The sequence below is a fragment of the Urocampus carinirostris genome, chromosome 5 (assembly GCF_059441175.1).
Source record: "Urocampus carinirostris isolate Australia breed hairy pipefish chromosome 5, RoL_Ucar_1.0, whole genome shotgun sequence".
NCBI classification, from domain to species: domain Eukaryota; kingdom Metazoa; phylum Chordata; class Actinopteri; order Syngnathiformes; family Syngnathidae; genus Urocampus; species Urocampus carinirostris.
In genome coordinates, this window is record NC_142353.1 from 32,803,971 (window position 1) to 32,830,598 (window position 26,628).

General features: G+C 38.5%; 1 protein-coding gene across 3 annotated transcripts in view; it reads right to left on the bottom strand.

The window, feature by feature from the left end:
• The window catches only part of atosb (atos homolog b), a 63,087-nt gene that overhangs the window by 24,001 nt on the left and 12,458 nt on the right, over nucleotides 1–26,628 (bottom strand). Inside the window, exons 1-2 of one of the 3 annotated variants that reach the window (XM_088336470.1) lie at nucleotides 6,206–6,360; nucleotides 6,015–6,131 (exon numbers count right to left, since the gene is read on the bottom strand). The exons of 1 other annotated variant lie outside the window; for it this stretch is intronic. The gene's annotated coding sequence lies outside the window, so the exon portion shown is untranslated. Of the gene's footprint in view, nucleotides 1–6,014; nucleotides 6,132–6,205; nucleotides 6,361–26,628 lie in introns of those variants that run through there. One more of the 3 variants, XM_088336469.1, reaches the window with a different exon arrangement.

The window sequence follows — 26,628 nt, forward strand, 5'->3', positions numbered from 1 at the left end:
ATGTTTTTACTCCCTAGAAACAAACACGCAGAATTTCAAGATCATATAATGGCAAGAACAAAAAAACACATACACGATGAATCACCTAGAGACAACACAAGGGGTAAACGTTTCGTCACCTGCAATTACTCACATGACGTATGGTAGTATTAAAGTGCCTTCCTTCGGGAAATTGAGGTTGAAAAAAAATAAATCGCACACTATCATCTGATATGTCATTAGAAAAGAGGAACCGGGGTAAAGCTTACGCCACTGACATTTTGTATTTCTTTTCAGTGTTGATCTAATTCTAAGTAATTACAGTTTACAGATTAAAAAAAACAGAAGCTAGCAAGGCAGGTGGGGTCCCTTAAGGCAAGGGGCCCAGAAAGGGTCAGACAGGGGTCTGGGGGATGGGAATGAAGAGAGATAACAAACGGAGTAGAGTTTGAGTATTTATAGTCGTGGGCTGTGTCACAAATGCCCACTTGATTTCTAAGCCTATTTTGAAAGGGATAAAGAAACTTGGCAGTCAATGGAGCCCGGGTGGCCAGTTTAACAGAGAAAATCAAAAAAATATATATCTTAATAAAATACCCTTACATTGTATTTTAACATTCCTCTGTGTTAGTTTTCAGGTAACAGACCTCTAGCACATGGTCGTCCCCTTATTTGCCAGCTCAATTTCCTTCACCAGATGTAGCTTCACCGAGGCCAGTGCCAATGAGCGCATTTTACAATGTAGTGATTTTTTTCTTCTTACTAAATGTTGTTAAAATAAACATTTGTGACAAAGTCAAAAAGCCTTCATGCAATAAACAAACATATGTATTTTTTTGCATGCATATAAAATCAAAAACAGGTAGGTGGCGACCCTAACCCTAAGATCAGGATTAAAGGCCAATTTGATCGAATTGATTGTTAAAGGTACAACGTTTGACCACTAGATGGCACTTAATTTTCCAATGCAGACAAAAACAAGTGCCAAATGAGCTTAGCTTAGCAGCAAGATGCCAGACAACCGTGACGGCGACTACTTTGATGGATTCCGCAATGTAAATGAATTTGTTGACCTATGAATATTCATAGAAATCAACATTGGTATGATAATCCATGTATCATTTTTCTGAAACAGAAAGCACAAAATAATTGGGGAGTGGGGGGTTGGGGAGCTGAGGTGTTGGGTCTCACGAGAGGAGGGTTAAACGCCAATTTGATCGAATTGATTGTTAAAAGGTACATTGTGTAATATTTGACCACTAGATGGCACTGTATTGCCTAATGCAAAAAAAAAAAAAAAACAAGTGCTAAGCTTAGCAGTAAAATGCCAGCCAACTCCTTGGTATGGATTCCGCTATGCAAATGAATGTCTCTACCTAAGAATAGTAAGAAAAATTAACATTGGTCTGACAGTTTGTGTAATTTTGCCCCAGTACCTCAGACCAAAACATTAAAATACTGTAACCAAATATTGTATAGTAAGTACTACTTATGTGTAATAAAAGATGATAGTCATGCTCTTAGTAGATTCCGTGCTTTGATCGCCTCCTTATTTCTAATAATAATTCATTACCACCATGCAACTTAGTAAGGGTAGCAATTCGAGTGCCTGATTTGTATTTTTTCATAACCACAAGCTTCAATACCATGGTTATCATGTTTTTGCTTCTCCTTTAGAAACACTGCAAGCATTGGGGACCATACCGAACAAATACAGTACAAAAAATACAGCAGTCTTTATTAAGCACATTTTAAGAGACACTTTTTAAGTGGGAGATTTGTTAATATGAGACACAGGCTCTGAGATTAATATTAATAAAAATATTTTATGATATCATCGAATGTCACACAGTAAATTAAATTCTCTGAAGAACTAGATTTTAGTCGGAAATATGATGTTGCAGCCATGTTTAATTTTGTGTGAAAATATATAGTGAGGCTCTCACTGAAGAACCCAATCTGAATATTTTGCATTCATGGCTCCATGGGTCAAAGAAGTTCCCGGCCTCTGCTCAAGCTTTAATGACTTAAATGATCGTGTTATATTAACTCAACACAAGTAGAGACGGTGCTCAGCCATCAACTTGGTGATTAGATTGCAGGAGCAGTCTACAGTTTGGAAATCTGATGTCATCTCGCGGACAAGGGGGATGGAATGACAGCTGACTGTGTGTGTGGGGGAGGAGGGGAAGGACTATGTGCAAAAAAGCAGATAGGGAGCGAGGCATAACGTGACTTGGAGAAAAGTAAAGAGTGACTGCAACTTGTGAACGTGCGAGGGACACGGTGACTCACACACAAACAAAAGACAGGCAGGAGAGTCACTGCTGTCTAAATTTAGTGGTCGCAGACCAATATCGGAAAAAAAGTTGCCTTTTAGATACAGTGCCCTATAAATAGAGATACCTCGGTATTTCATGCTTTGGTTATCGCTGCTTCGTGGACTTTCGTCGTGCCCAGCAATTTATTTGGCTAAACAGAGGAAGATGCTTTCTATCGCCAACAAAAATGGACCTTTCCTAAACCTGCTCAAGAGCCACATGTGGGTCGTTGGTGCTCCCTAGTGGCACTCAGGTGCCTTTTTAAAAAATGTTTGGTAAAGAAAAGATATATGGTTCAGTAGGACAGAACTGGAAGATAAATGCTGTTTTCCATGATGGCCACATGATGGAGGCAAAAAATATTGTGAACTGAAGTGGATCAGGTCAGCAAAATTATTTATAAATTGTAATCTGACAGTAGAGGGGGAAAAAACCTCAACAAATCGCAGTATTTTGATTTGTTAAACACTTAAGCCTGTAAATTGGGTTTGTTCTCGAGTGATAAGTAAATACATAAATGTTTTTTACTTTGCAGATTCTGATGTTTCACGGGGACTCCGCCCCCCGTTAACCGCAACGTATGATGTAATACCGTACAGCATTTATTTGTGTATTCCACCCTTTTTTATCCCCAAAATAACTCAAAGTTTACGTTATTATATTACCGTATATCAGCAATTATTAAACAGTCAAAAAATATCGCTGACCAAAAGCAGTGATAGCACCAAATCCGAACCATTGGACCACTTGGTATGAATTTGACAGAGAAAAAGACATTAGGTTTTATCTCATCATCAGACTATTTTTACTCACACTACCACATTGTCAATGTAATTGGGCCGGCGGGCCTGCACGAATATTGTTGGACTTCAAACTGGTCTGTGGTACTCTAAGGGTCGGGGACCACTGTACCGGATTTATTCGTGTATAATGCACATTTTTGCGTACCACGGAAAAAGAACACGAAATTTGAATGGACATTTTACACCCGCTTGGGGGTAAATTACCATATTTAAGCATTGATTGATCATATCGAGAAATATCGTTGACCATATTTACAATCATTGGATGCAACGGGAGTCGAACCCAGGCTGCGGCGATTAGAGTGCCAAATCTTTACCCTAAACCACGAGTAGTATAGGTGACATATGAGGAAGCAATAGATTTGAACATTTCAAACTATTTTTACTCACCAGAGAGGAATGTTAGAGAATAGCGAAAACAAAAAGTCGTCCTGAAAGACATAAATACAGACACTCCCTTACTTACGACCACTGGAACGGGAGATACGAACACTTTTTAGGGATGTCGAAAAATATCCGGACATTGCTGTAAGTTAGATTTTATCTTGTGGTCAGCTTTTTCCGATTACAGGACATTACTGTAGTGCTTGTTTCCGCCGCTACCAGCGTGTGGTGGCGCTGTGAGAGGTCACCTAGCATCCACCCGGAAGAAGAAATCCGGCTTCCTCCTCCTAGTTCATGCGTAAATATTCTATACTGTATCTCCAGCGCGCTAAGAACTTTGACAATTTTATTGTTTAACATCTCTTGCATCCATTCAATATGGTTGGTGTAAATTGTAAAAAAAAGGTGAGCCATTTCTTCTTAGATGAAAGTGGAATAAAAAAGCTTGATGCGGTTGAGAAAATGGTTGGATCGCTTTTTTCGGCCACTTTTTATCACGGAGGACCTCTTGAAGCGCAGCTTCCAAAAGTTAAACTCAACTTTATTTATCTTTATAGAGCGTATTATTTTATGAAATGTTTATTTTTCAGTTTCAATACATTACAGGTTACTTAGATATGCCTTAAAAATACTTGTATAAACCTTAACCATTCAAATTATTGCACTGAACGATCGTCCGGAATTATCCCGTTCGTAAGTAGGGCAACGTCTGTAAATACAAAAAAAGCACAGGGAGGGAAACTCTTTGGTGTATCTGATGACGAATCGGACTTTGGAGGACATCAATCCATCCATCCACTATCTGCACCGCTTATCCTCAGTAGGGTCACACGGGTGCTGGAAGCAGACTCGGCTATCTTCGGGCAGTGGGCAGGGGATACCCTGAACTGGTTGCCAGCCAGTCGCAGGGCACACGGAGACAAGACAAGTCACTCGCCCATGCACACCTAAGGACAGTTTGGATCGGCCAATTAACCTCACATGCATGATTTTGGAAAGTGGGAGGAAACCGGAGTGCGAGGAGGAAACCCACGCAAGAACAGGGAGAACATGCAAACTCCACACAGGCAGGTTTGATCCCACAACCTCAGAACTGTCCCGCACACGCGCTAACCACTGTGCTGCCGTGCTGCACTTTGGAGGACATTAGTTTATAAATGTTGTGTTGGTATTTTGTTCATAGTTTACATTGTCAATAAATGACAGGTACCAGGTACGGGTTACAGTACTTGTTACAGAGAAAAGTAATTAATGCGTAATTAATAAAATTGTGTAACTCAACCATCTTTGAAACTGTTACTTCACTACCTATAAAAAGAAGATCATGCATTACTATGTATTTGACAGTTCCCCCTTCGCTCTTGAAGTAACAGAATCCTCAGTTTGTCAGCAACACAGTGCTGTTGACAACAACCACAGAATATGGGCATGTTTACAGCAACCTACAAAATACCACTGAATAAAGTGACTGTGAAGCCTTCTGAAGCACGGAGTATAACGTGTAATTTCTCACTACTTACATTCTGATATTCTCCCTATCGTATATACACTCGCACCCAAGCCATACTTCCCACTATTAAATCTGCTGAAATCAGGTGGTTAGTTTGTATGAACATGTTTGGTTGTGTGTCGTCAGTCGCGAATGGTGGGCAGCAAGTGGGGAACAATAAAATCAATAGAAGAACAATAGAATCAATGGGGCGAACGTGAGCACAGAATATACAGTAAAAGAGCCCTAAATATTAGTCTTTTCATTCGTATAATTATTTATCCAATACACCATGAATGGAAAAAGAGGAAACGTCCTGGACAATACCAAAAAATAAAGTTGATAATATTGGTTTTAAGACCAAATGGATATAAAATGTCTCGGCTGTGTTAGTTTTCAAGCTCTCAAGGAATACACAAAGCCAAGTCTTTGTTTTAAACTGAACAATACTTTTATTTGATAAGTTACAGAAGTACAATTATTTTACTTGAAAACTAGTGTTTCTCAATTTAAAAAAAAACAAAAACTAACATTTTTAAACCATTTCCTGTAACTTCCAGTAGCGATTCAATGGGAGACACCTGTACACCATTTTCATATTTCTCAACTGTTTCCTTCCTTAACCTTATAGTTGTTGTCATTGTTTCCTTCCTCTTGTCACCGACTTTCTCGGGACCCATTATTATGGACAGAAAAAGGAAATAAAACAGACAAAATCACAATAAAACAAGATGTGTTCCGTCTCTAACGCGCCGATTGCCCGAACAGGTAGATTAAAGAGTTAAAGAGTGTAGTTGACCCTCTGTTTCTTCTTCTTCTTAACATTATTTTGCCAAGATAAAGCCCCACGGCCCACTTTTGGGACCTGACCCACCAGTGGAGGAGCACAGGTCCAAACTAAACTAGATCAGTGAGGACAGACTTGCTGACACATGGACCAGGTCCGTCCCACCCCCCTCTGCTTTCTGTCATGTGGCCATTTTGGGAGAGTCGACACAGTTTAGCGACGCTGACAGCCGGAGAACTTGTGACACTCACCCGACGGTTGTCCAGAGTTTCTCGCCTCTTTCCACTCTTCACGAGGTGTCCTTGTCCCCCTTTGCTCGACTTCCTCCCCGAGAGTTGATCGCCGCCGTGCAGGCTTGTTTTTCCTCCCTGAATTGCACACACACATGCACAACTTAAAAAGCCATCAACAACTCACAGGAACCCCCCCCCTAGGCTCTCACGTCCTTGCCCCTTCTATCACTCCCTCCTCCTTGTTTCTTCCTTTCTCTCTTTGGCGTCTCTACACACCATCTCCAGCACAAAAGCCCCCTCACATGCTTGGTCCTCTGGTCCTCACCCCCTCATCTCTTCACCGCATGTTGCACTCCCAGGATGGTAAGCCCACCCGCCCCTTCCCTCGCTCGCACTCTTTTTACTGTTTTGTTCCTTCCTCTCAGCTGTTTGCAGAGCGAGACCTGCTTTGCTCACTCAGCAAGAGGACATATACAGAGTAGGGAAGTTGCTATGCTGTCAGCTGATTGGCCCGAGGAAAAGAGGGCCAGCTGTAGCAGACTGCAACCTGATAGGCCGGAAGAGAGGGGGTGGCGGCGTGGTCACCTGTAGCTCCGCCCACCTGCTTCCTCTCGTGTTCAAGTTGAAAAAAAAGCCTTAACAAAGCAGAGGTGGGTAGAGTAGTGAAAATCTTGAGTAATAAGTGGTTATAAATACCGATGCACTACACAGATACCATTATACCATGAATTTCCCTCCTCTCTGTAAAAAGGGAATCATTTTTGAACAGAAATACTTATTTTCCTTTTTTTTCCACTAATTTAAAGGCGATATGCCGTGACTTGCTCTCTAAAACTGCTCTGAAAATTGACAAATGAATATCACCTAGAATGACTCAGTCAAAAATTTAGGTGTCATATTTGACCCTGATCCGTCCTTTCAAACACATTATTACTAGAACAGTTTTTTTCCATCTTCGCAACATTGCTAAAATTTGCCCTATGCTGTCTCAGTCAGAAGCGGAGATCATAATTCACGCGTTTGTTACCTCCCGTCTCGATGACTGTAATGCACTACTCTTCGGTCTCCCGAAGTCCAAAATCAAGAGCCTTCAGCTGGTACAAAATGCTTCAGCGAGGCTTTTAACTAAGACAAGAATTTTCGATCACATTACCCTAATTTTAGCGAACCTGCATTGGCTCCCTGTTAGCTTAAGATGTGATTTTAGGGGTCAGTTGGTATTGCATGGACTTGCTCACTCACATTTTTCAGATTTAATTTCCCTCTATGTTCTGGTCCGGAGCCTTCGCTCTGAAACACTGGTCTACTAGTGATCCCAAGAGCCAAGAAGAGATCTGCAGGTTCGAGAGTGTTCTCCATTCGGGCCCCGATGCTGTAGAATGCTCTTCCCCCTGAGATTTGGTCTGCAACCTTAGTGGAAATGTTTAAATCTAAGCTTAAAACACACTTTTATTCTATAGCATAGGAATAACCTATATTTTAGGTTGACAATATTTGAGTATTATTTGCCCTCATGTCAGTTTCAGATCAGCGGATGGTGTCATAATAGTCTGTGGTTTGAAATAATCTGTGGTCTGTGCAGCCAGGGGTCATCAGTAATTGATTTTTGGAAAAAAAATTAATATTTAAGTGCGAAAAAATTAAAATTAATTTTTTTTGCGGCAAGGCCAATTAATGGGTATTTATTGGATTTCTAGCCATTAATTGGTAATTTAATGGTATACTAGCCGTGTCAATATGGTCGAACAAACTGGTCCCTCTAATCTAATCTAACCATTTTTTCCTTCGGTCCCATAAGCGTGCGAAGATTACAATCAATACAGCGTAGTAGTAGTGGTGTACAACGTGTGCGTATGGGCATCCACGACGTACGTGCTTGAGGCAAAACGTGAGCCAATCAACAAGCCCGATTTTGTCCCGACCAATAAAAAGCTGCTTTGCAACCACACTATGTACGTACAGCTACCGTGTTTCCCCGAATATAAGGCCGGCCTTACTTCAAAATCATCGTCAAAAATTGAGGTTTTGAAATAAAAATATGTGCAAAAGTAATACATTTTCGCTAAAAATTTCTTAGAAAAGCATTGCCGTTGTTAAATAACGTTGATATCTACGGTTTTCATAGGTAATATGAGCCTCTTATTTGCAGGAAGGTTGAATTTCATTTCTCATAAAAAGCTGGGGTGGGTCTTATAATGGGGGAAGCACGGTAGCTTACGCGTATGCATGCACTGTCCCGATTGTGCGTGTATGTGACCTTGACCGCATACGAAATGCTCGCGCGGCGTGAAAAGTTGCACGTTTGTTGACGCAATCGACTAACAAAAAACCCGAATATTTTCGCAATTAATGGGTTGCAATAATTGCTAATTATTTAAATTTTGCAATAAATGGATTTATGAATTTAAGCAACCATTCCATTAATTTTTCGCAATTAATGGCATTAATTTTTCACCAATCATTTATTGCTGACCCCTGTGTGCAGCCCTTTGGGACTCTGTGATTAAGGGCTATACAAATAAACATGACTTTACTTGATTTACCATTCTTTTATTTGAAGTTCCTGTTTGTTAAAGAGTCACTGGAAGGAACCAGATTCTTCTCATCGGTTACTATCACGAAAACCAATTAGAATGGTCCGATACCATGTATCGTTTTTCGCCCATTTCTTGTTCTTATCTAAATATTTGCACATTTATAACTTTGATATGGTGATATGAACAAAAATAAATTGTTCCGTAAATGCTTTGGTGTTACCTAGATATATCACAAACCCCCTTTTTTACCATGTAAGCTCTGGCTCCAATTCATGAAACTTTCACAGTTGGATTAGGTGTACATCGAGTAAACCTCTCTCTAGGCATGACTAGAGTATTAAGTAAATATTATACTGTGTTACATATTTTATGTCACACTAAAAATATACAATATCACAGTATTTTCACTTGCTGATGTAAACATTCAAATTGTGTGGTTAAAAAAAGAATATCGTAACAATTACAGGACCGTCCCAGAAAATTTGAATATTGTGATGAAGTTCTTTATCTTTTGTTTATGTTATGCAATCTGGATGAGTTAGAAATATACTAAAACATTGCAAGTCTTATTATTTTAACATTGGTTATTATGGCTTAGAGCCTTGTAGTGTACTTTTTACGAAACATTCTAATATTTTAAGATGCGAGTTTTCATTATTGTCTGCATTAAAACAAAAAAGGCACGCAAAATATCTGAAAATAATCAACTTTATCAGAATATTTCTATTACAGCTGAAAGCCTACAAGTATATTTTTATACTTAAAGATTGGATATTTGAGTTTTTGCTATAATCAACAATATAAAAAAAAAATAGCAATATTTCATTTGATTTTCAATGAATCCAGAATGTATGACATTTTTGTTTTTCCATTGCAGAACTTTCTACATTTCGGATACAGTCCTGTATTGGAAACCCATGACGTTTCAATTCAATTAAACAAAAACACAACTTCTTCTCTGCTTCGCACAGTCTAGGACTTATCGTTGACCACGCGAAAACAAACATAAAATAACTGTTCAAAAGTTCGAGATGCAAATATCAATACGCCGACCGAGGCATCTCATTTTGTTCACAATCACATTATATACTCAAACATGCGAGGCCTCCACCAGCTGAAGGGCTTATCATTTGCAAAAAGTGCAGATAAAGAATGTGGAAAACTTTATCGTGCATGAACCAGCAGCAGCGTGTCGGGAACGTGCGCATTATACCATCTGTGTGCTAATAAGGGCCGCCGTGTTGACGAAGCAAGAATTATTTTCAACGGCGCCGTGCCGTTGGGTGGAGATTAAAAAACAAGCCTGAAGCTGTCAAGGAGGCGAGAAACTTTGCCCATTTGGTTTTGTTTCGGACCAAAACACGCCTCGCTGCTCGTGCTTAATCTTTATTTAGCAAACTGGGGGATTGTTATCAGAAGTGTGCTGATCTTGACATGTGAGAGAAAGCTTTTAATAGCGCAGAGCAATTGCCTTGGTTACATACATTTGAAGGGAGATTGTGTATTATTTGGGAATTCTAGTAGTAAAAAAAAAATGTTCATTCAAAAATTATACTAATAATATTGATTAGAATTTTAAGGAAAAAGACATACATTTGTTAAATTATCATCGATTCAAAAATTTGTATTTTTGTTACATACCATGGGGCTCATCTAGAGCGAGCCTACATGATTGTACGCCATCTTGCTGCAATGAGTACCCCAAAGACGTGGGCAAAAAAAAAAAATTGAAGGCAAATAGACTCCAACTGGCCATATCGCACTGAGAGCAGTTGTTTTCAGTTAAACTACACTAAGGGTGTGGGATTAAAATGAAGAGAGGGCCAAATAAAAAAATAGCTTTATAGCTTTATTATATATATATAGTGACACGGCGGGTGAGTGGTTAGCACGTCCGCGCCACAGTTCTGAGTTCATGGGATCAAATCCAGCTAGCAGCCTTCCTGTGTGGAGTTTGCGCGGGTTTCTTTTGGACACTCCGGTTTCCTCCCACATTCCAAAAACATGCATTTCAGGTGAATTGGCCGGTCCAAATTGTCCCTAGGTGTGAATGAGCGAGTGAGTTGTCTGTCTCTGTGTGCCCTGCGACTGGCTGGCAACCAATTCAGGGTGTCCCCTACCCACTGCCCGAAGATAGCTAGGATGGGCTCTAGCACCACCACGACCCTACTGAGGATAAGTGGTGCAGATGATGGATAATTTTAAATCGGATTTTTGATCACCAGGTATGCAGACATAGAAATATTTCAACTTATAAAATAGTAATACAGCATCCAGGGTGAGAATCTAATATAAAAGAATCAAACTAACAAACTCAGTACACGGACAGCAACAACAACAGCAAGTAAAGAAAATGACATATAGTCTATTTAATAATTGAACCTACCCCAAAAAAAATATATATATATATTACAATATGATAAGATAAATATAGCAATACTGTTTTCTAATGGCTCTGTCATTCAAGTTTCAAATAAAATTATCTGTATTAAAATATGCCTAACATGAAAATTAAATGAAAGAAGCCGGTATTTTAGAAGCACCATCAGTAGCCTTATGTTTCTATTCTAGAAAAAGTAGACTAAATTCACCTCAAAAGAAACAAATAGCAATTTTGTATCCGTCCCTTTGATGAAATATTTTCTTTCAAATATACGGCGGCGCAGTGGTTAGCGCTTGTGCGGCACAGTTCATGTCATGGGAACCTGTTGTGGGTTCAAATCCAGCTCCAGACTTCCTGTGCGGAGTTTGTATGTTCTCCCCGTGCTTGCGTGGGTTTCCTCCGGGCACTCCGGTTTCCTCCCGCGTTCCAAAAACATGCATTTCAGGTGAATTGGCCGGTCCAAATTGTCCCTAGGTGTGAATGAGCGAATGAGTTGTCTGTCCCTGTGTGCCCTGCGATTGGCTGGCAACCAGTTGAGGGTGTCCCCTGCCCACTGCCCGGAGATGGCTGGGATGGGCTCCAGCCCCCCCGCGACCCTAATGAGGATAAGCGGTACGGCTGATGACATGACATGACATGACATAATTGGATCCTGTTAACCAAAAACAACAATGTTTAAAGGAGAAATAACAGAGTGAAAAAAATACACAGAGATCCTTGTTGTATAATACAATAGTGAATCAAGATTATCTCAGGTGCCATAGAAAACCTTCCTACGGGCCAGATTTGGCCGTCGTCATTGACTTTGACATTGGTGTTCTAGACAATACAGAGACATCTGGAGATCAAATTAAACACAGTCCCCCTTTAAGTTTTCTTATTAAAGAGGGTCCCCTTCAACACAGTGTCTCTTAACCTTTGTTTATTTTCATCAGACACCCTCTGTCAAAAATTACTTCAGTTTCTTTTTTTTTTTTTTTAACTTAAATTATCACAATACCTAAATTGACAGTATAACCATTTTCTTATCATTTGTGGTCATATTGGATCAGGATGTAAGACAATTTATTCATTTTTGGTCATCATCCTCTGTTTTACTATATTTGACACTTTCATACTTAACAATAAATATTTATTTGGATGTTAATATATTTGTAGCTTGTTTTTGTAGAACAGTAATACTCAAAATGATTTACAAAATATATTATTTAAATTCTAAAACTTTAACCTTTTCAGTTATTTTAAGAGATATTTAAAAAAAAACAATGAAATAAAGCAAAATTATAGATAGATACTTTATTCATTCCTGTAGGGAAATTCACACTTCCAGCAGTATCCTTGTGTTGAAAAATAAAGTAATAAAATAAAATAAATATGCATGTTGATACAGAGTATTTAAATAGTGATACATAAAATACACACTGTAATAAAAATAGGGTAATATGCAAATGTGGGGGTGGGGTTTAATGTGGACTTTTACTCCCCTGGGTGGAGTTGAAGAGCCTCATGGCTTGAGGAAGAAATGATCTCCTCAGTCTGTCCGTGGAACAAGACTGTGACAGCAGTCTATTTCTGAAGCTGCTCTTCTGTTTGGAGATGTATTACATTATGCGCTATATTTTACTTTTTTGCAGCGCAATCTTAAACAGTTTCATTCAACAAAATGAGTTATAAAAAACTACCTCATGAGCACATAATTAGTATATAAAAAAATATTATTGTGCTGCCCCCTAATAATATGGATGCATCTTAGTTCCTCGAAAGGAAGCAAAGAAATCGAACAATTGCATGGTTTTCGCAAAGATAAAATTGGGCAATTTCCTGTGCCACACTAGAAAGGGTCTCACGGCACACTGGTTAAAAACACCACTGCTTTAACATACTCGTTTCCATTCGCTGCATGACAATAAATAACCTAGACCCGAAAAGAAAATGCAGAGTACATGCGCTCAATATTTTGGAGCTGTCGTCTCTTGTGTTATTTGTATGAACTCAGGTAGTGAGTAATACTTCAACTATGTGGGAAAACGATATCCGTTTCTTGTTGGAATAGCATGCGACTGGTTCACAAAGACGAGTTTCAAATACGAAATGCACGCTTTACAACCTGCATGCTAATAGAATAGAATAGGTCTTTATCGTCATTGATAACAACGTAGTAAACATTGTATGCAACAAGATTAGACAAGGCACTCCATTGTAAAACATGTAATAAAGCCTTTAAATATAATATATATATATATATATATATATATATATACATGGTGCTTAAAGACTGGCCTACATTATAATATTAGTGTGATGTTTGTCAATGAAAAAAAGAATAGTTCATCACAACTATAGTGCTATGAAAAGATGAGCAATCACATTTAACAGCAACAAAAAAGGGAAAAACCCAAAATAAGTCGCAAAATATGTTTTCACAATTTTGTGCGCTCGTTTAGGGTGGTTATGGCCCTAGGGAAGAAGCTGTTTGTCTTTGTTTTGAGGGACCTGTAGCACCTACCTGAAGGCAACAGGTCAAAGAGGTGATGCCCGGGATGGGAAAAGTCACAAGCCGGCAATGTCCTCTAGACTGGGCAGAAAACAGCCAATGATCTTCTGGGCCGTGTTGATTACCCTCTGTATGTTTTCCTTGTCAACTGCCTTGCTCTCATTATACAACTCGATGATGCTGTATTCCAGAAATAATTAGGCGTATATGTTAGTTTCACATACAAACATACATACATACACACATACACACACACATATATATATATATATATACATACACAGATAAAGCGGTAAAGACGAACATAAAGTCAAGTCATGTTTATTTGTATAGCCCTTAATCACAAAGACTTTAAAAAAATGTAGTGTTTTGTAGAATTTCATCAATTGATTTTGTAGTTTTCCAGTTCTTATTATAATCGTAGTTTTGTAGTATTTTTGTAGTTATTTTCAAATTTAAAAATATTAAAATTTAAAGTTTAAAAAAATATATAAAATCAAATCAAATCAAAAAATTAAAACTACAAGCACAAGTCATATTATATAAAGTATACAGTATAATATAAAAAAACATACATTTCTTTAACAGGCTATAAGGGGCGTCCATAGACCATCAACAAGCTGTCATGTTCATGTGCCTTTAACAGGATAAGCTTCTCACCCTATATGGTCAAAAGGGGCGTGCCCCCTCCATCAAACCCGCCCCTCTCTCAGCCTGAGTGCAGCTGAGGAGACGCATTGAAAACAACACTGACATTCCATTACTTGCATACATTAAAGGGCTGGGGGGCTCCGAGCAGTTTGTTTTCATCTCTGTATAGAAAGGAGTGGAGCTCTTTTCCTAATTGTATTCAAAGAAGTATGCCTGCCGTGTATGTGTTAAGTCTGCACAAGCAGGTGTTCAGTCGAGAGCTTAAAGGGACAGTGTGTATTATTTTGTGCCTCCTGATGGTAAAAAGAAAACTTAGTTTGAAAACAGAATTTGACTTTAATGATGAGCAAAAATATATGAACTAACGTGAAAACATGCACGATTTAATACTTGGCGGTCGAGAAATTAGGATTTATTTGACATAACATGATCCTCATCTTGAGGGAGCTGACATGACTTTTTGACTTATTTTCTTTTGCACTTAATTTTATTTTTTCACACACAAAAACTGAAACAGAGTAGAACATAGTTTCTGCTCTTTTTAAGTCTTATTTTAATTGTTCTTTTTTATTTTATAAATTTTAACCCTATATTCTCTCCTTTTTTCTCTTTGTTTCCTTTTCTCTAGCTTTCTTTGTCTTTTCATATTTTTATTTTATTTTTTTATTATATTATTATATTTTTTTTTATGTTTATCTTTTTTCCCCTTTTTTCTTTTCTATCCTTTCTTTTTTCCCTTCTTCTTGAATACTATACAAAAAAGTGAGTAAATATACTGTTGTGTTTTGGTCACTTTAAATCTCCGTGGTTTGCATTCTTCCTTGTGCATTTAGCGCAACACCATACAGAAACATCTTGTGGTCAATAGTGTCATATAGTTGTAAATAATGTATACATTATATATATTGAGGCACCTGTATGATGCTGCAGGGGTAAACCAGTGAAAGCTGTCGGGCCCTGCTGTTGACATAGGAGTGTGTTGTGTCTCCCTGACCTGAGTGACACGGCCGCTTTCTTGTGTCCAGTTTCATCTGGAGGGACGAAAGCATGACCAACTTGGGTGCCGAGGTGCTTAACTTGTTTGGGTGTTTGGGCATTTGGGTTGGCCATGGTCCAAAAATGTTTGAATTTTTTGCTACTTTTTCCCTTTTTTTATTTTCTCAGTTTTTGTTTGTGTTTGTCTTGCTGTCGGTCACCCCTCACAAGGGATATGACCAGGGTAGATAGATCGATAGATAGATAATTAAGCACGGTAACATGAATGTACCTCACAGGCACCCGTAGCTGTCAATATCTGAGGGAGTGCCGTCATGGCTATTCAGATCCCAGTATGACCAGAACGCGGTCTGTCTGAATGCTTCCCTGCCGGGAGGAATAGATCCTTAAACTACAAAGTCAATGACCGCCTCAGTATATTACAAATGTCAGACACTGTACCTTTAAAGCTTGGGAGTGTTTGAATTGTTTTGACATTTCCACAAAGCAACACTGACTTGGACAATGTGCGTTTGACAGTAAAATGGCGTCACGAATATGATGTAACCATGTGGAAATACTGAGCCAAGGCTTTCTCAATGAGCACTATTGTCAAATATTGTTACAATGTTTTACTGAACACATTTACAGTAAACCCCCGGGGTACGGTGTGCCCACTTTATTGACATTTTGACTTTACGGTGTAGGATAAAAATGTTTTTTCTACCTGGCTTTATTGCATTTTCTCCACTATGCGGCATCAACAACAAAAGTTTGTGATGTTTGCCTTACTACTGTGTGAAATTCATCTTATTATCAGCTATTAGTCTATATATAAAATACTGGTTATTGATTGAATTACCTCCCGAAAATCAATCGATCCAAATGTATCTGAATAGAACTGTTCAGGGAACAAATTGCAACTCAAAGTATAAAAACATTCAATGTGTGATAATGGAATAAAAACCTCTTCTTTTTGTCCGCCCACCAACCCGTTAATTATGTATTTATACATAGAAGATGAAGAAAACGGAACTCTGTAGGGAAGAATTCTTAATTTACTGTACAGAGGCTGCCCTACTTACGAACAATCGTTCGTAAGTTGCTTCAAAGTATGTTTAAGGTTTATATAAGTAATCTTTATTGTTTTGTACTAAAAAAAAACACTTCGTAAAACAATATGCTCTATAAAAGATAAATAAAGTTAAGTTCATCTTACTTTTGGAAGATGAGCCTCAACAGTTAGGCAACTTCCTCCTCCGTGGTAGAAAGTGGCCGAAAAAAAGCGATACAACCATTTTCTTAACCGCATCAAGCTTTCTTATTCCACTTTCATTTCAAATGAAACAGCTCACCTCTTCTTTACTCTTTACACCAACCATATTAAATGGATGCACAAGATATTAAAAGAGAAAACTGTCAAAGTTCTTAATGCACTGGAGATACAGTATAGAAGTTCGAAGTTAGTGTTCGTATCTACCATTTTTCGTAAGTGAGGGAGCGTCTGTAATACCATTTACGCCAGCTTGAGTGCTAATGAACGATGTCCAAAATAAGCAGACTTATTTTCTTTAACTGCTGTTTATCAGGAAAATGGCCTCAACAACTACTCTTATAAGGTCGCTGTAAAACTAAGAAAAAGGACAATAAAGTAATATAGGGATACGTGCTAGGCTAAGGCATGTTAACAACGATTCAAACAAGGGTACGTAATTTTGTCCAAAACTACCATGAACAAACATTTTCATTCAAGTAATCACAATTCGTTTCATACTTCTTATTACAGTATCATTTTCCCCCAATGCTTAAAATGACACATATCAGAATAGAACAATTAGTTGTCACTAACAATCTGATATGTGGGTGAAACTGAATAATTACATGTGAAAAAAAGACTTGTCAAATTTTTGTCATGGCATTTTTTAAGCAAGGTGCTCCGTGTTTCATATTTCTGACCATTTCTCAAAGCACTATGCTCCTTTTAAGTAAACATTGCATTAATAATAATAATAATAATAATAATTTCCTTGTATTGTCATTCTGTGTAACAATGTACACAGAACGAAATGTCGATTGCACCTGACCCGTTGTAGCGAGCCGATGCAGCCGCAGCCAACAGAGGGCGCCGCCGACCACTTTTTATGCAAGTATAGAGCTGAGTCTTTTTCAAAACGTCTATTCTTTCAGTTCAAAATCTCGTGTGTTTTGTAAAGACTGTGCATCGGCGATACAATACTGTAGTTTTTGTTCTGTATTCATTCGCTTTGGGTGCCAGTGATGCAACATCATGATAACCGTGGCAACGAAAACTTGTGATTATCAAGAAATATGAAGAAGCGTGCGAATCACTACCCTCGCTAAGTTGCTTGGCCGGAACCAATCAAACACCAGGACTATAGTTTATATATATATATATATATATATATATATATATATATATATATATATATATATATATATATATATATATATATATATATATATATATATATATGAACATCTTCACAAGATGAAGGTTTAAAATCAGTTTTAATTTCCATCCACCGTCTTCTGCTCCCTCTGCATTCACCCACTAACCCCACCATACCAGCTCAAGTCATGTGATGTCACACTCAAAGGTGAATCAAATTTCATTTTTCCAAATCATATGCAAGCATAATACACATAAATATAGTTGTTATTTTATTGTTTTTATCCATGACACAGAGGGTTTACAGCTAATAAATATTCTATACCCCCACTTAGCGCTCCAAACACCAAAACAGATTATTGTCGTATCCTGGGGGTCCACTGTATTTTAATTGGCTACACCAGGTTGTTTCCCACCTACAACGTCTTCTATGTATCGCCACGAGTAACATTTGGGTGACTGGGGGCCTCAGTGGGAAAGTATGTTTGAGCAGCTGGGTGTGGATATGTAAACCCACTCACTGAGAAACACAGGATTACTAAGCATTAGCATATTGTGGTACACATTTGGTGCCTTAAAGTACCAACTTCCGGTGGCAATTTTGAAAGATTATTTATCAAAACAGAGAAAAAAACAGTTATTGCTAGCACAGACAACATGACATACTAAATCCTGTATTTATCCATTCCTGTCAACCTGTACGTTTTTGCCGTACAAAGTACTTTTATCATGCATTTTAAGACGTTGTACGGCGTAAAAGAAAAACTGTACGGAAAAAGGCAAATTTGTCAATTATGGGTACCATCCGGTATACACAGACTATCACGAAACGGCATATTAATCAAGTCAAACGAGTTTGAGTAGTGTAGTGAAAGGAAGTCTGTCTCTTTTTAGAGAACCGGCTTTTTCGGCTCAACTCATTAAAGAGAGCCGGCTCTCAAACGGCTCACTTGCTTTGATGCATTATATTACGAATTATTATGTTGTATAAAGAAGTTAAAAAAGGAAGTATAAAAGGACAAAATTTAAAAAAAAGACAGGTTTGTGGTTATCCCTTTATTCAGTATATTACCAAAAATAATTTAATGCATAAAATGAATCATTAATTTGAATAAGAAAATGTGTTATTCTGCTTAACTATATGTATTTTTCCTTCTTCAGTGAACGTCCAAGCTACTTATTTTTTGAACTTTTTTTATAATAAAGCTCATTCATGTCGAGCAAATCAGTATCTCACTACAAAATGTTAATGAACAATATATATATGATACAACGAAACACATGTACAATATAACATGTTAAACTTCATAAATAAACACGTTTAAAAAAAATATGGTGTAAGATTGTTTTGTATTTTGTAAGGGAAAATACGACAGTTTGTAAGGGCATGGAGCCCTGGAGCTTGACAGGTATGTTTATCTCAGCAACAGACTGTCTGTTCTCTCCAAGCCAGGTGTTGATCCTTCATGTGATGCCAAAATCTGTTTCTTTCCTCATGGGAGGAAGACCTTCTTTTATCTTCTTCTATTATCAATCTGCTTTTTTGGTCATTAAAAATCTACCGCTCTCCTGAAAGGCCTCAAGTATAATTAGTGAATTTTATTCTATTTAATTAACCTTGACTTATTAATTCCAGCATTTATAAAAGACACAACTCTGCCTATGGATTTTTCTGTAAACAAATAATGGATACAATTATATATTTTATTTGAGGTATTTTATTTCTCAACAGAGAAAAAATGAATAATCCAAACATCTCTTTGATTTTTGTAATTTGTAATTTACTAAACACGTTTTGCTAAACAGAAACCAAAATAACTTTCAATGTGGTTACTTTACGTTGTTTAAAAAATATAACTTTTATGACCGGAAATATTTCTTTTATAGATATATCTTTTCCTCAAGGGGCCACGCACACACACACACAAAGAATAATCCAAAAGCCACTTTGATACAATCTAATTTACTAAGCACACCAAAATCCATGCATTTTTTTAGTGTTTGTTTTTGTAAAAAGAAAAGTAAATAACTCAATACGGTTAGTTTAGCATTTCACGACAATAAATTACCGTTTCATGACCAAATTCATTGCCAATGATAGATCAGCTTTCTTTAACTGAGCCAGTTTTGTTGAATTTAAATAGTACTTTTTTTATCTTTTGAATAAAAAATGTTTAATATTTGAATATGAATGTCAGACACTAGAAAAAACATTAAAGGGACACTGTGTAATATCTGACCAATAGGTGACCCTGTCCTTTGTAGTGTAATCGAAAATCAATACTCCAAAGCACAAAGTATACAGATTCCGGAGACTCAAAGTGACCAAACTGAACCAGTTTGTCAGACTTCTCCAGCACATTAGTTATTAGGTACCCATAGGAGCAAAAATGTAAGAAAAAAAATGCACGTTTGTATAATAGTTCATGTATTTTTACTTATTATTTAAACCAATACTGTTATCTTTAACGGCTAGAAAGCAATAAGAAATACAAAACGGCCCGTTAAAGCAACCTTGTTTTAAAATATGAAATTCCCTATGCGACCAGGATGGGGCCTAAAAAATAAAAATGAATCCTGTCTGACCCGACCCAGGCATGCGGGTATTAAAGCCCGTCACAGCCCGAGCAATTAACTCGATTTGAGGGTATGATCCCGAAGTAAACCTGAATTATTGTATTTTATTTGAGAGGACTCGGGAGGAGGGGTGATTTTGGCTGACTTGGACCCCCACCGACCCGCTGCGCAGTTGTTCTTGGTGCGGACGAGCGCGCAGCAGCGTGCGCCTGTTGACTGCACGAGAGGATCGGAATCCATGCCATGGATCCTCCACAAAGAAAAAGAAACTAAGAACAATGACTGGTGAATAGATTTTTTTTTAAAATTCAGCGAGGAAGAAGCCCTGCCCAACCCAAACGTAGTGACTCACATTTTAGAACCAACCCTACCCGAAGTTTGGGTCGGGCTGGGGCTTATGATCTCACCTCTAGACCGAATAAATCAATAAATATATTGCAACATCTGGCTTTCGTGACCATCTCCTGTCCAATGCTGTTTCTTGGAACATATTTTCTTAATCCTTAAAAGTTCCACCCTATCATTCAACCCACTAGAGGCGAATCGTTCAAATAGTTCCTGACATTACAAAAACCCTTGACTGATATGCCGCGGTAGAAACTCAGCGAGACACTTGAGGGAGGAAACGGAACGATGGGGAGGAGTGTGGCACCCTGAATTTTCAGTGACAGATCATCCCCAACTCACACGGGATGGAATGTTCCCCAGAAATATGCCGTCTGTTTCTGAAGGACAGAAAAGAAAGCAGCCACGCCTCCACCCTTACTTTTTTATCCCGTAACTCGATTCTTCGCTTTCTGCCCAATGTCATTCCCTTTCAATCAAATTTTCCCACGAATCATTTAAAAATAATCTTTCCGTAATGGCGTACATTGGTCACAAGGAAATGAGTCAGATTACCCAGAAAGACTGTTATAACACGTCATTCATTTTATTTAGTGACTTATAAAGTGACAGTGTTTAATTATTCACCACAAGAGGTCGCTGAGATGTCTGCTATCACAAAAAAGATCAATTTTGTAAAGCTGAAGAGTACCAAACAAAAAGAATTGAGAATCCACTTCCACATTTTATTGCGTGAGCAAGGATTAATTTCATCCAGTGACGTGACATGAAAGAGGGTATCAATCCCCTCAAGCGTCATAAAAACACAGAAAGTGATGGATTCACCAGGAGAGGCTGAAAAGAGCGACTAGCTGGAGTTGGTCAGACCTGGTGAGAGTGGTTAACTTTATTGGTTAACAAGAGAACAAATCTAAATGAATGAAGTTTTTGATTCAGCTAGGGGGGTTCTATAAAAAAGAAATACACACAGTGGTTTTAATTGTAATCCAAATTATATGAAAACTACAACAACAAAAAAAATCGATAAAATATTCAATTTTTAACGGTTTGGGACCCTGAACTACGAAACTTAGCAGCTTTGCTAGTGTGACCAGCTGCGGAAGGTGAATCACACAGAAAGACAAAGCAAGCTTTATTTACATGAAAGAGCTAACAATAGCGGCAGGCAATCGCTGGATAACATGAGTACCTAGAGAAGGAAACCGTTGAAAAAAGTGCACGGTGCCTGAATTTCGTGAATCTGCAGATATCACATACACCCCTGGAAGGAAATGGGCCGTTAAGTGCTACAAACAGTACCCTAACAGGCTACCTTTGCATAATCGTAATTTAGGCTTCCATCGTAGTAAAATGGCAGAAAAACATGTCAGCTACTTCAAATGGTGCCTCAAGTTGTGCAATGTAATACAAATTTCTAAACATACGAGTTTAAAAAAATGAAAATAGGAAAATGATGTTTATAAGATACCAGTTACAGATTGACAAGTGGATAACATGAGTGGCTAGAGGAGGAAACTGTGGGGGAAAATGTTTAAGATTGTTGAACCACGGGACTCTGCGACCCTCACAAGGCTCGGCTGTGTAAGGTAATGGGCCGCTGAGTGAGAAAAGAACAACCAGGACAAACGAGCTTGGCAGAATGGTCATTCGGGTTTCCGTAGTAATAAGATGGCGGCCCAACATGTCAGATTCTTCAAAGGGCGTCTTGACTTGTGTAATATGATAACAAATTTTGAAACCTACAAGCAATAGTGTTTTTTTTTTAAATGAAGGAAGTATTTTTACACCACTAAGTGTTACTATAAAACACACACTGGGCTTTGGAGAAAGGACTGCAGATATTATAGAGGCGGTGCGAAATACACATAACCCAAATTGAGAGTTTATCATCTCGACTCGTTGGCTGGTTATGACTTGCTAACATAAACAACAGATACAAGTTCATTATTATGACAGGTGGCTTTGACTCATTTCTCAACAAGCAGCAGTCAGACAGATAAGGCTCGTAAATATTTTAAAAGTTCTCCTAAGAATGCTTCATAGGTGACGATTATATAGTAAAAATAGACACAAAACAATGGTGCATTTCAAACAAGTGGACAGGGTGTGTAAGAGCGTGGTCCAAGTGCAAAGAGAGGCCGTGCAAGGGTTAATCCTGAGATCAGTGCGGTGCAGGAAAACACAACCGGTCCTTAAGCAGCAGTTAGAAGATTTAATGTCGCTGGGGTTGCAGCTTAATTCGTGCCTGAACTTTCGAGCGACGCAAAACACGACTGGGGACTTGCCACTGAACACTGCTGATCATCTGACTAATACTGTGTATTGCATTGACGTGCAGAGTTTACTCACTGGTGAGGCACAGTCAGATTTACAGATATAATCTACATATTGTTAATCATTTGATTAGTAGAGCAAGACAGCAATGTGTTAAAACATGGATTATTGTCTTGCCCTAAGTCAGTGTCTGAAATAACGTCTGCCCGGACGCCGATGGCGTGCATCTTTTACGCCGGACGTACAACTTACACAACGTCTCTGCCCGGGTGGCCGACAACATTTTCAAGAAAAAAACTAAAAATAAAAAAATCTTTTGTTTTTATTTTTTTTTATTTTTTTCAAATCAAACATTTGTTTTATTCCAATATCGAAATCTTCTGTTTGGAAATTTCGGAATTTCGGTTCGTTAGGCAATTTGCATTAATCGGCAGCAGATCAGAAGCCTGCATCAAATAACTTCCGGACTTTCCCGAGCGTTATAAGGTCGTGCATTTGCATATCATTTTCCAAAGTAGACGCACAGACAACACAAGAAAAACAGATAAAAGTTTAGGAATCAAGCCAAAACCTCAGCCCCAGAAGAAAGATTCGAAAGAAGCTAACAAAATTGATGACGCTACAAAACGTAAACGTACATTAAAAGCATCGTGGAAAGAGGAGTTCACGTGGCTTGTAGCAGACGACGCAACGCAAACATTGCATCAATGTTTGAGTGTTGTTCTGCTTTATATTCTGATTATCAATCCCTAATACTTTGCACAAAAATAGGATTTTTTTGCGATTAGTCGTCTTATTGCATTTCATTTCATGCCTATGTTTCTTGCAGCTCACCTTGCACAATGTTGACTATTTTTTGCACTATGTTGACTATTTTTGCACCAAATGGATACTGCACAACCCTTACGATACCAAACTGTATTACGATACCAACTGTATGTAACATCCTACATGCCGACATTTCTTTGTGTAAATTATAACTATAACCTTATCCTCCTTGTTTTTATAACCTTATCTTCTCTGTTCCTTTTTCTTCTTGGTTTCTTTTATCCTCACTGTGAATATGTGATACTGGAGTGCCATGCCCAATTTCGTTGTCACAATATGTTAACCCATCCTGTAACAATGACAATAAAGTTCTATTCTATTCTATTCTATTCAATTTGTGAAAAACTTTTCAGAATTGTCTGCCCTGGTGTCCGGTAACTTTTTTCATAAGTTTCAGACGCTGCTTAAGTTATAAATAAGGTCTATGTGCTGCTACTTTTGAATCAAAGTATCAATAGATAAGTAATCCTCAGGTTTTGGGGGATTATTTAAAAATGTAATCCGATTCAGTTACGAATTAATCAGTAACGTAATCGGAATACCAGTTGACGATAATTCCAAAGACGCCTATATGTCATTCACTTTTGGTGACTGTAGCTTTGGGCAGGATTTGATGTCATCAAGTGGTTACCAAGATTATCAGGTGTTTCGACCCTGAATCACAACACCCACCCATTGGCGGGATGGCAGTGGGGGCCAAATAATTGCCTAGCTCATTCGCCTGGCTTCCAGCTAAGCGCCTCCCCCTTGCTCCATAACCAGCAAGAGGCTTTCTGCTGCCTCCCCCGTCCTGCGAGTTGCTATTTTCCTCTCCCTCCCTGTCATTCCTATGGCTGTGAGCATCCTCAATACTGACTGGGTGGGGAATCCTCTACAACCCACCTCAACTGGGAACAGCCAATCCTGCCATTCCCCCTGTAGTCATACAAGAGGTCCTGATATTTGGCTTTTTCTTTCTGATGCCTCCTCGCATCCCTCTTCCCATGGGACTGTCAGTTCTTTGAGGATGATCTTCTTAGGACCAGATTACTACATCTGTCCTAAGGGTACACTGGACAACCGAAGGAAATTGCAATCTTCCCCTAAGGTCTACCTTCATTTATCATGATCGGGCCTTCTGTAGTAGGTTGCTTCTTATTGTAATAGTGCTTGATGGCTTTTGTCCTTCTCGAACCAATTTGATGGATGGCATTGTTTTCCCATGTGGTTCCAGTTTCCTGAATCGCTCCTGCTTCTTTTGAATAAATGCACCAATAGATAGGTAATCCTCAGGGTTGGGGGGATTACTTTAAAAATTTAATCGGATTCAGTTACTAATTACCTGTTGGGAAAATGTAATCAGGGCGACACGGCGGATGGGTGGTGAGCGCGCAGCCGAGGTTTCAGGGTTCAAGTCCAGCTACCCCCGCCTCCCCGGGTGGCGTTTGCATGCTCTCTTCGTGCCTGAGTGAGCACTCCTGTTTCCTCTCACAGTTCCAAAAAAACACGCATATCAGGTTGATTGCCCGGTCCATATTGTCCCTAGGTGTGAATGAGCGTGCAAGAGAGTTGTCTGTCCCTGTCCTGCGACTGGCTGGCAACCAGTTCTGGGTGTCCCCTGCCCACTGCCCGAAGATGGCTGGGATGGGCTCCAGTACCCCCCACGACCCTACTGAAGATAAGCAGTGCAGATCATCGATGGATGGATATTTTACTCAAGAAAATGTGTAGTTCTTTTGAAAATGTCCTCAAATACAAAAAATTATCCTGAAAATAAGCAAACATTTTCTGCCAAAGGCGAAAAGGTAAAAGCAGGTACAAATTCAGGTAAAACCTTTTTTATGTATGTGTGTATTTTATTTTTCCCTCAATGTAGCACTGGTTTTGTTGGATTAGCAAGAACCTGCAATTTTCTGAGGACAGCCTCTGTTGTGTGAGTGATGTGTTCAGGGACATTTAGTAAATATGATTGTCAAAAGGTTTAGCATCCCCACTTCAATCAAGTAAAACTTGGACACAAGACATCCCAGAGTTTGTTTGAAATTTAGAAAAGTGAACCCCTGGTGTTCTTAAAACAATATTTGGTTCTAAATATTCTCTTAATATGTACTAAAACAAAGCATATATTTTCTGCCATGTTAAAAAGAGAGAGTTATAGTTTTGCTTATCTTTCCTACATCGTTAAAAATTAGCACTTTTTTGGCGGACTAGAAGCAACTACCTGGCCTTGATTTCCTCATTTATTTATGGTGCCTTGTATTTATGAACCTGACATCCGGGTTTTTGGAACGTGGAAGGAAAACCCATGCAAGCACAGGGAGAACATGCTAACTCCGCACAGGAGGATTCAATCCCAAGACCCCAGAACTGTGCCGTAGACGCGCTAACCACTCAGCCGCTTGCGCTTGAGTCAAATATGAAAAATTTAATTATAGTTTATACTTTTTCTTGGAACATTTCTTTTTATTTCCAATTGAATTTCAGGTCTTTGAACGCGCCACGAGTCCACCACAGAAGATAAAAGGCTACACTTACTGAGGGAGACATGTTTCTTGTCAACTGAATGGCAGGCAACCAGTTCAGCTTGTCCCCTGACCATGGCCTGAGGATAGCTGGGATGGCCTCCAGCACCCCCGTGACCCTACTGAAAATAAGCGGTGCAGATAATGGATGAATGGATGAATGTATTACTTAAAGTAAAGTCCTGTTTATTTATATAGCCCTTATTCACAAGCAGTTTTAAGGACTGCACAGACCACAGATTATTGCAAACCACAGACTATTATGACACCATCCCCTGATCTAAAACCTACATGAGGGCAAGGAAAAACTCAAAAACCTTAACATGAGGAAAATGAAGAAACCTTGAGAAGGGACCAAAGTGCGTTTTGTTTTTTGTTTTAAGAACTTCACAAATGAATAAAAGGTGAAAATATAAAATTCTATTTGTGTCTACAGTATATTGTAGAACGGCCTAAAATCATAGGATATGTGTCCTTTAACAAGCATTATAATTTAGTGTTTAACAATCCATAATTAGTCCACATAAATATTGAAAGAAGTCCAATTGTCGTGGTATTTTGAAAAAATACTCCGCAATCTAAATGGCGACAGACCAGAAAGAGACACAAACGAAAGCCAAACATTTTCACAAAAATACAGTGAAAGAGCAAAAGACA